Source organism: Magnolia sinica, chromosome 15 (genome assembly GCF_029962835.1).
Source record: "Magnolia sinica isolate HGM2019 chromosome 15, MsV1, whole genome shotgun sequence".
In the NCBI taxonomy this organism is placed as follows: Eukaryota; Viridiplantae; Streptophyta; class Magnoliopsida; order Magnoliales; family Magnoliaceae; genus Magnolia; species Magnolia sinica.
In genome coordinates, this window is record NC_080587.1 from 5,182,289 (window position 1) to 5,193,376 (window position 11,088).

The following is an 11,088-nucleotide window of genomic DNA, read 5'->3' on the forward strand; positions in this document are numbered from 1 at the left end:
TCTTCATTCTACCTATCGAATCCGAATCCTAGAGAGGAGGCGAAGGCTGTAGACGTCTGTTGGGGGTTGAAGAGGAGATAGCATCAACGCTCTCCTTCTTACCTATTCCTCCCTCTGTGAGTATCCCACCTCTTACTCAACCTTATCTTTGCTTTAACGCTCTCCTTCCTACCTCTTCCTATCACATTGGAAGTGATTGTGTCCGACCATATCTGTGTGGGGCCCACCGTCATATATCTATTTAAGATAATGCTAGCCTAAAGGTGACAAACAGATACATCACGGTAGCCACCACACACACAGATCTAGTGGGACGCAATCCACTTCCCCTCCCATCATAGCTACTTCATTTTTTTAAAATAAAAAATTCGTCATGTCCAGCAATTTTGGGGGCCACGTGGTATGCATATCTCATCCAATCCCTCCGTATCGCACCATGTTTATTGCGGAAATGGATTGGCTACTCCCCCTGCCACCGGGAAATGGCTGATGGTCGGTGCTCTGTGGGCCCCACCATGATGTATGTGTTTCATCCATGCTGTCCATCTATTTTTCTAGATTATTTTATATTATTTGACCAAAAATTAGGTATATCCCAATCTCAAATGGACCACATTACAGGAAACAGTGTCGAATGAACTTTGACCATTAAAAAATTTTTGGGGGCCATATAAGTTTTAGATCAAGATGATCTTTGTTTTTTTCCTTCATCTGGGTCTTTATGACCTAATCAACAGATTGGATGTCATATAAGCAGTACAGTGGGCCTTAGGAGGATTTTAATGGTGGATATCCAATCAATATTGTTTTCCTGTGGTGTGGTCCTCCTGAGATTTATATCCCTCTCATTTTTGGGATTAGAACTGAAAATGATCTGTAAAAATGGATGAACGGAATGGATGAAATACAAACATCATGGTGGGGCCCACAGAGCACTGACCAGCAGCCACTGGGCTCGTGGCAGGGGGAGTAGCCAATCCGTCTCCGTTTATTGCACAAATCAAATATCGGGTGATTCCAACCATACGGTGGGCCTTGCGATGAAAAAATAATAATAATCATACCGTCCCAAAACCCCCGAATTCATGTGTGGCCCACCTGAATGATTGCATTAGCATGATTTCTTGTTTGTAGATCATTATGGTGGGATTCACTTATTGTATGCCTGGATGTAATACACACACCATACAACCTCTACAATGCTTGGATTCACTAATTTTTAGAAGGATGAAAAAAAAAATGGTACTTTAGTCAATTTAGCTGACTAAAAGGCAATCTCCTATACTTTTTTCGAATCAAGGCATTGTTTAATAAAATTAAAAATCTTGAGGAACTCTACTGTAAAAATGCATAACCTACTCTTTGTAGACTTGAATCATTTGGATTATTGTGCTTCAGGAGTGTGATCGATATACACATGGGGTAATATCAAACACTGTATAGCTGGTAATAACTCAAGACGAATACTACCTCAAATGCTTGCATGGTTGAAGTTACACTGCAGATGATCAATTCAAATCTAAGGTAATTTACTTTAAGATTGTTCCTTTTTAGAGTGAATTTATGTCACTAATGCTCAGGTCTGATATTAACAAATTTGTGGAAAATCATGCAGGTTATATTATTTGATCTGAATATCATGAATGCTAATCATAGTTTTATGGTTAGCATTTGTATTTTAAGGAGCGTTTAGATTGGTGAAATCCAAAAGGCAGATTTAGAAAGAAAAATGTTACGTCTCAAGGAAGCCATGGTTAAGGAAGCTTGTCGAAAAGAATTCTAAAAAAGTTGTTCCTTTTAGTTTTTATGACATTCAAGGAAATGTAGAATGATAAATAATCAAAAATTGATATTTGTCTCTCAAAAAGTATAGAAATGTGGATTATTAAGGTTTTTGGTGGAAAAGGAAAATGTCTATTTTAGAAAAATCATAGAAAGAAAAATCTCATGTTACTTTATTATACCAATAAGTGAAAAATGTCATGTTAGCAGAATTTTTATTTTTATTTTTTTCACCGTAGCTTTTGGATTCCACCAATATAAACATTGAAGGATCAACCAAATTCTATGCTCAACAATCAAACATTGAAGGATGTTATTATCTAAAAATACACTTAACAAAGAAAGTATGGGTCCTGTTTATGCAAACTAAAGATTGAACTTGCCATACAAATTCTTTCCCTGTGCATTGTCAAATACCTTCTTTTTTGGTTACTAGGTTGTATGGTTCTTGAATTGCTCTCTATTGTTAACTGATTTTTTTGGCAAACAGATCATTTAAACAAGATCATTTCATTGAGCAATGTGAGTAATACATGCACAAACAAGATGGAGAAGGGGCTTAGCAGCATGTGTGCCAACATGGTACACTTGTGGGAGATTGAGTTAGACGGCTGGTTATTGGAACGAAAGTCAGGCTGGTCTGCTTGTCAGGTGGGTGGTAAGCATACATTGAATGTGAACCAATAGTTATTTTCTTTGCAGACTTTTCATTTTTCTAGCTAAGGCATTTAATCTTCTAAAGCATGAGGCATAAGCTACACGCTACTTCTAGCTTTTTGATCAAGGTTGTACTTAGTTGTACCAATTTTATGATATTTTATACCAAATCTAGCTAATTAATAATTAAATTTAACAAAGTTTTATGATATTTGGTGCAATCAATTCAAGCTAAAGTAATAGAAAAAGAAAATTATTAAGTATAAAAGTAAAGAAAGAGCAACGAAGCTGATTTAATATTGTTACTTAAATTATTTTACTAAAAGTATTGAAAGATTAACTAGTTTTTATTGAAAATAAAATAATATAATAAATCATTGTAACATTAATTGATATTAATGTAGTAGTGAAAAATAACTTCTAACTTGTAGCATATTGAAATTATCATATAGCATAGGGTACACATGATTTACGTTACGGAATTTCCATAACGTGCATAACCCTATGATTAAGGTACACTACATAGTGTAAGTTACACACTCCATAGCGTATTAATTTAAAACAATAGTGCGTGGCAAATGATTGATAATTGATCACCTACCAGCAATAGTACCACAACTTGTTGTACGGAGACATCTTTCTTGCCAACATGCACTTGTGTAGGAAATCAGCACCATGAAAAGCCAAAGGCCCCCTTCTCAAAAATAGGCTGATCAAATCACTAGGTGGGACACACCTGTATGTCGAGTCGACCATTGATTCCAATGATGTGGTCCACATGGTGATATACTATGTTAGCGGAATACAACACTATTAAGTTGTGGTACCTTGTCTGTTGGTGATTGATTCTCGGAATGATTTCTTAAATTGTTTTATGATGGTTACCTAATTCTGACACAAATTCTTATAACCTTTAGCCTTTTGGGATTAAAGGCATGCTTAAGGATGGAAGTGGTCAGTGAGGGAGGAATCCTCAAAGAGAGCGAATTCTTGGGTATCCATGCCCGTACGAAGATTTTCGTGAACTGGCAGCAGATAAAAACTTTATAATGCAATCACTTGGGCCTTTGGAATCTATGTTCCTGCTTCAAAGCAGAGCTCTATTTTGAATGAGTTAAGGTTATGATCTTGCTTCTTGCAAATCTCATGTAGATTCACAGTACTTGGTTTAATTGTATTGTTGACTCTCTTGCGAAGGGGTCATTCGGGATTCTTATCCATTCCCTTAATGAATTTGTTTCTTTCTTGCCTTTCCAGTGTTTAATAAGATTTCATTACCCACGTAAAAAAAAATAAAATAAAATAAAATAAAATAAATTGAAATAACTATGAGGGAAATGAATTACTTTGATTCATTTGGAATGTATTTTTTAAAATGATAATGTTTTTGGCTTTTGTGATAAGGAAAAAAAATCCATTGTGTAGTGTGATATATACAGCCATTTCATTCTTAAACTGATTAGGAGAAAATGTGGGATTGCATGTGAAAGTGTTAAATAATCAAAACACACTTATAGTGTTGATTTTGGTAAAATGAGGTTTGATAACACACGTATTTTCACAATTGTGCTTGTGTACATGGATTTTGCACATGCAACTATAGCACATGTACAAGATCGAGCTTTTCATGAGATGGGCCAAATTTCCATGAAAATGTCACATATGAGGGAGGAAAATGATAGATAAGGAAACTCATGGAAAAGAATTCTGAAATGGTTGTTTCTTTTAGTTTCCATGAATTTCATGGAACTATGGAATGGTCGATGGTCAAAAAATGATATGTCGCTCAAAATGTGTGAAAATGTGGATTATCAAGGTCTTAGAAGGAAAAAAAAAAAAAAACTTTCTTTTAAAAAATTTGTGGAAAGGAAAATAGTTTCCCACACAATACTTTATTGTTCCAACCAGTAGCAAACATCACATCAGCAAAAAACTCTTGTCCACGGTTGCCTTTTGGATTCCACCAATGCAAACAGATAGGTAGATCATCCTTTTATGGACATTAGCTTGTTCGAGTATTTGGATCAGCCAAAATTCCATGCTCAATAATCATACATTGAAAGATGTTAATGTCCAATAATACACTTATATAAGGAACTCTGATTCCCATTTATGTAAATTGAAAATTGAACATATGCCATACAAATTCTCTGTCAATGCATTGTCAACTACCTGCTTTTCTGGTAGATGCATTGTATAGTTCCTGAATTGCTTTCTGTGCTTTAACTTTTTTTTTTTCTTTTGGCAAACAGAACATTTAAACACCATCATTTCACTGAGGAATGCAAGTGGGACTCGTGCAAATGAGATAGAGAAGGGGCCTAGCAGCGCATGTGCCAACATGGTGCACTTGTGGGAGACTGGGTTAGGCAACTAGTGAATTTTGAACCAAAAATCAGGCCAATCTGCTTATTAGGTGGGTGACAAGCGTACGTTGAATGTGAACCAATAGTTATTTTCTTTGCAAACTTTCCATTTTTCTATTACTAGTGTGGTGCAACCGATACCTGGACCACGGTGAGTTTTGGAAGTTCATATATACTTGCAGTGGATGTCATGTTTACATAATTGAGGTTTGCTAATGGGATTCTCTCTTCTTCTGCCCCACTAGAAGTTCGCACCGAAGATGGTCGACAAAGAAAATCTTACTCATCTGCAAGCAACTTGAAACAATAGTTCATATGTTATAGGACCTTAAAGATGTCATAAAAGTGAGATTTCTCTCATGTGGGCCATATGTTATGGGAACTTCCAGATGTATGGTTTGGATCATCATATCATGGAGTGAACAGGCAAGTTGATTGAGTGATTTTTGCTAGCATATTTCATTTAGAACTAAATTGTCATTAGATTAATAATCAACTTCCCTATTATTTTTTCTATTTTGAACTCGACTTTTTTGACGATCTGTTTCTTAGATATGTTCTTATGCTAAGAAACTTTGGTTTTGATCATCACATCCTATTGAACATTGTACAGCAGATGATTGACAATTGATCATAACTTATTGTTCCTTAACATATTTCCTGCAAACATGCCACTAGTGTAGGAAATCAGTACTATGAAAAACCATAGGCCCCCCTTCTCAAAAATCAGGTCGATCAAATCATTGAGTGAGCCACACCTGTATTTTGAGTTGGATCGTCATCTGTCCATTGATTTCAACAATGTGACCCACCTGGTGGTGTATATATACTATGTTGGCAGGACACAGCACCATTAGTTGTGGTACCATGCTCTGGGTGATTGGTTATGGGAATGATTTATTAAATTTCTATATAATGGTTTTTTAATACTGACATAAGTTCTTTTTATAACCCTTGGCCTTTCAGGATTGGAGGCATATTTAAGGATGGAAGTGGTTAGTGGGGGAGTGGATCCTCAAAGAGTGCGGAATTCTTGGCTATTAGAACTGGTGTGGAGATTTTCATGGTGGGCGGAGATTTTATAATGCAATCGCTTTGGCCTCGGAGAAGTGTTTTCCTGTTTCAAAGTTGAGTGTTATTTTGAAGAAGGTTGAAATCTTGTATCTTGGAAATCTCACGTGTAGATGTTGATAGATGTCTTAAAATCTGTAAATTCAACAATCTGTCAATGACATCGAAGTAGGTTCGATGCCATCGAAGTCTCGTCGAAGGTGCCATTGAACGTATGCGCAGATTTACGCAGAGTTGCGTATCTGCAGGAATTTGCGAGATTTGTTTTTTATTTTGATTGTGATTCTCGAGGTTATATATAGGAGTGAAATCGGAATCTAAGGATATTCTAAGGCTTTCTAATTCGTTCCTAGGGTTTCAAAAGGCTTGTAAGGGAGATTCAAGGCTTGTTCGAATCGGGTATTCCCTCTATCTCTTGTAATTTCTGATTTCATAGTGATTACTGTCGCTTTGTGCCGTGGTTTTTTCCCGAAAGGGTTTTTCCACGTTAAATTCGGAGTCTTTGTGATTGGGCTTCTTTGTGCGTTTGGAATACTCTACTTGATTCATCTCTGTGTGATTCCGTGGTCCCCCAACAGTAGATTCCCATTAATTGGTTTTAATTGGAATGATGACTCTCTTACAAAGGGTACTATAGATCTTCTCTTTGTAATTGGGATTCCAATCCATTGCCTTGAAGGCTTTTGTTTCTTTGTTGCCTTTCTAGTGTTTAATAAAATTCCATTGCCCACTTATATATGTGGCAAACAATTTATTTTGATACATTGGAAATGTACTTCAGAGATAAATATGATAATATTGTCAGTTTTAGTGATTTAAAAATAATAATAATAATAATAATCTGTTGTGGTGTGGTGGATATATAGCTACTTGCATTTTTTAAATTGATTAGGAGAAAAGGTGAAATTGCAGGCCAGAATATTAAAAACTGAAGTTCTAAATAATCAAAACACACTGCTGACTTAGGTAAAATGAGGTTTGATAACCCACACATGTTTACAACTTTGCTTGTATTCATGCCATTACACATGCAAATATGGCACATGTGTACAAGATCAAGCTTTCCATGAGATGGGCCACATTTTTTATATCAGCTAACGCGAGCCACGGTATACAAAACAATGGACGTTTAGGGGAAAATATCATTTAGACCTACTCTTTCACATACTGGGGCTTACCTAAGTGAAAGCCCTGCTCTTTCACCCAGATGATTTAAGGAATGTGGCCAATCTAATCAAAAGCTTGGATTTTGTACACATGCAATGGAATTTATATGTGCCAACCCACTTGCCAACATGGCAAATGTATTAGAGATCCAATCTATCCATCAGTTGGGTCCCACTGTACAGATGGCCCTGCCTAGACATCAGCCCAATCTATTCATCCAACAGGCATTCTGTTAGAAACAAAATGATGGCATATAAGAAGTTTGATTTTAGTTTTTTTTTTTTTTAAAGGTTTTTAAAGTTCATGAATCGTAATTAGGGGTGTACATCGAGTCGAACCAAGTCGAGCTGGCCTCGGCACGACTCGGCTCGGCCACTAGCTGACCTCAGCTCGAACTCGGCTCGGCTCAGTCCTCAAACCTGACTGGCCAGCTCGGCTCGGTTCGGTCAGCAGCTCGGGCCAGTTCAAGCCGAGTTCGCCATTGCAGTATTTTCACAAACACCTGGACTGCACCTTCAAAATCTCACTGTATTTGAGACAACAACGATGATTTTACAGGTATTTTATCAAACACCTTCTAAGCAACATAAAAATCAAGAAAAAAAGGGTGTTGGTTTCATATACATACCTTCCTTGCCACCAGCCACACTTCTTTGGGTCATTTCATCAAACACTTGCTGAGCAACATCAATATCAAAGTAACCGAGTCACCGAACTGGTTCGATTCGAGCTGGGTTCAACCGAGTCGAGTCGAGCTGGGGCCAGCTCGAACTCAGCTTCGAACCAAGTCGAATTGAGCTTTTTCCGAGCTAGCTCGGTTCGTGTACACACTTAATCGTAACTCTACTAATTGGTGAACAGGCCCAATTTTTGGATAAAAGGGCATCTAAATGGTGGGACCCATCTGAATATAGTTTGGACACTTCGCCACATGAGGGGCATGTGAATGGGCTTCCTTGAGCAGGAGTTGGCCCATGCGATTTGCATATCCATACAGAGTCCAATCGTCCTCGTTGGAGCAGTACTCAAAAATTAAACAGATCAAACAATGATAACTATCCAATGCTTAAATTATTTTGGACCGCTGACCATCTCCTTTAAAAAGGGTTGCAACAGTCAGATTCACCACACCTTTTAATTTTGTTATCTAATCACCTTTATACGTTACATACAATGACCACCGCCTTTAAAAAGGCCGATGTCCGTTAATGCATTGACCATGTAATCTTGGAGGAGGAGAGTTTTTACTGAGTTGGTGACTCACCCTTTCAGTGTTCTAAAACATCAGACGATGTATGACTAGAAGTTACATATATGCCTAAGGAGCATATTAAGGATGTAGGGATGAAAAGTCTTACATGAGCAAGATAGAACTCTTGGAGTTCAATTATGTTTTAGTAGAATTTTTAGTTTTACTATTTTGTAATAAATCCCCATCTGAGTAGACACTTTAGTATCTTTTATAATGATTGAAATTTCATTTATAAAGCTTAATTTATTTTATTTTTATATGATGTATACCAAGCAAATGTAAAAATATAATTCGAACAAAAAAATTACATGTTATGAAGAAGCATTCTTTTATTCTATAACTAACAACCACGAATTCAGGATCTGAGTCACTGATACTTAAGTGTCAGGTTTTGGGGTGTTACAGGTTTCAAGAGTTTGGATTATACGATGAGACATGACAACAGGTGTTGCGAAATAGGTGAAATTGGTTTTCCAAGTTTCTTACATTGCCTCAACTTCTAACTCGTATCTAGAAATTATATGGTGTTCAAGTGAGTCCCAAGTGGTTATTTAAACTCTAAAACAAAGTTTTGTGATGATCAAATGGTTGTGGTGTTTGATGCATTGATGATGGAGTGTTAATGGTGAATTTTCATAAGTTGGTTATTTCCTTGTTCTAATTCTGCTAGATGGCTCAGATGGATGCAAAGAAGCTCTGGAAAGTGATCACCACTTTCTGCTTGAATTTCAATTCTTCTAGCAACTTCTTCAACCAAATAGCTTCATTATATGCTTATGTAGTTTATATGTACTCTGCTTCTGTTGTAGAAAATGTCATTATTAACTGTAGTCTCGGCATACAACTAACTGCACCGCCAGCCAGAGAGAAAACATAACCCATGGTTGATATTATTTTATCACGATATCATACATAATTTGTTGGATTTTTTCAAAATAAGAAAAAAAAAATTATATATAAGAGAAAATTTAGGAAAAAGGTTGTGGCTTTTAATGATTGTTGGTGACCATTCATTTGTGAATGATGGTGCCTCTTGGTAAATGAAGCATTATTTAAAATTGAAATTGTGGTGAAAAGATGCCATTAATGATGGACGGACATCATTGTTGAAAAGAAACCATGAAGGAAAATATCTTTCCATGAAGAGAATCTTAAAGCATCTTTTGTGACTTTATATAAACTCATCTTTGGGTCAATTCGAATATAACATTTCTAACAATCTCATCTTCATCTTCTTCTTCTTCTCCATTTTCATTTTTGGATGTTTTTTAAAAAGTTGCAGTTTTCCAGCTCTAAACTGCAAACATTTTTTCAGGCAGTAAATTGCAAACAGTTTTCAGTGAGTAAGTTGTAACAATATAGAAGTCAAGGGTGTATATTATAAAAGTGTCTACGGGGTACGGTTTTTGAGTTTTGCAGACCGAAGCCCACATTTCTCTGGTCTTGGAGAAGAGGCTTATTGTATCCTGGAGGCGGATTTGCTGTAACCCTCTTGCAAACTGGTTTAATCACCAGTAGGGTGTGAATATCGCCTTAAAGATAGCAACATCGTAACGCAACTTAAACATATCTTTAAGTGATTAATTTTTTATCTTTCCGCCTCAACCCTTGCATAATCTGTATCCACAAACCCAATTAATTCTAAATTTTGGCCATTGTAACAACTACCTAGTTTAAAAGTACTCTTTATGTAACAAATGATCCACCTCACAACAGTCCAATGATCGTTATGTATTTATTGACCGTTCTCACTGCTTGCGTAATGTCTGGTCCGGTGTACACCATGGCAAACATAAGGCTCTCTATCACTGATGAATATAGTACTCAAGACATATACACCTTATTCGTTTCTATGTTAGGACATTGATATGAAAATAACTTGCAACCAACAGAGAATAGAGTACTGACTAGGTTAGAATTCTCCATGTTGAAGCGGCATAACTCTTTCAACATAACCCTTATGTGTTATTCAGACTTTCATATTCTTCTTGTTTCTAAGTATAGTCATCCTAAGAATCTGATTAATGGCACCCAAATCCTTCATATCAAATTCCTTAGCTAAATAAGCTTTTAATGTTGCAATAATATCTCCACTGATACCTGCAGCCAGCATGTCATTGACGTACAATAGCAAGATAATAAAGCCACAATTACCATAATTATGAACATAGGTACAATGGTCTGCCTCACATCTTTAGAATCACAAGATCACAATGATTTTATTTTTTTTTCACTTATACCAACACATTGGCGCTTACTTTAAATCGTAAAAAGATCTGTTCAACCGACAAACTAGCACCACTAAAAAACAGGGCAACACCGATGGCTAAAAACGGCTGCCATTGATCTTTCCCACTGTTGGAAAAGGGGGCGTTGGCGTTGCTCGCCAACGGTTTAAAGCCATCGATATAGCTGTCGGTTGTTGAGGGCTAAAAAGCCATTCTCCGACGGCTAAAAGCCGTCGGCGCTTCTCAACAAGTTCAACAACAAAAAATTGCGAATGAATTGCCTTAACACCCGTTTTAGAGACATGTTTTCTGAAGCCCCAAACCAACTAACCTATTTGAAAAGTCAAGTCAAAACAAAAGAAAAGGAAGAAATCAAATCTATGCCATCCAAATCCCAAACATATAAAATCTATATTTCCATTTAAAAAATAAAAAATAAAATTGATTGTACATATGATACCCAATCCCAGGACATAATGGATCATGACAACTCCATCTAAAAGCAACCTTCGAACGAAGGTTGATACAACAATTAAATCTATTGTAACAAAATATATATCTCAAA

The 11,088-nt window shown here is 36.4% G+C and overlaps 1 long non-coding RNA gene across 3 annotated transcripts; it reads left to right on the forward strand.

Moving 5' to 3' along the window:
* The first annotated feature begins 16 nt into the window (after window positions 1–16).
* LOC131227588 (uncharacterized) lies at window positions 17–6,342 on the forward strand. 3 transcript variants are annotated; one of them, XR_009162373.1, is made up of 6 exons: window positions 17–116; window positions 1,399–1,524; window positions 2,273–2,433; window positions 3,357–3,558; window positions 4,692–4,855; window positions 5,772–6,342. It is a non-coding gene; the product is annotated as an uncharacterized LOC131227588 (long non-coding RNA). The 3 variants fall into 3 exon arrangements; XR_009162372.1 differs by lacking the exon at window positions 5,772–6,342 and adding an exon at window positions 5,051–5,230; XR_009162374.1 differs by lacking the exon at window positions 5,772–6,342 and adding an exon at window positions 5,051–5,230 and having other exon boundaries at window positions 3,373–3,558.
* The last annotated feature ends 4,746 nt before the right edge of the window (window positions 6,343–11,088 follow it).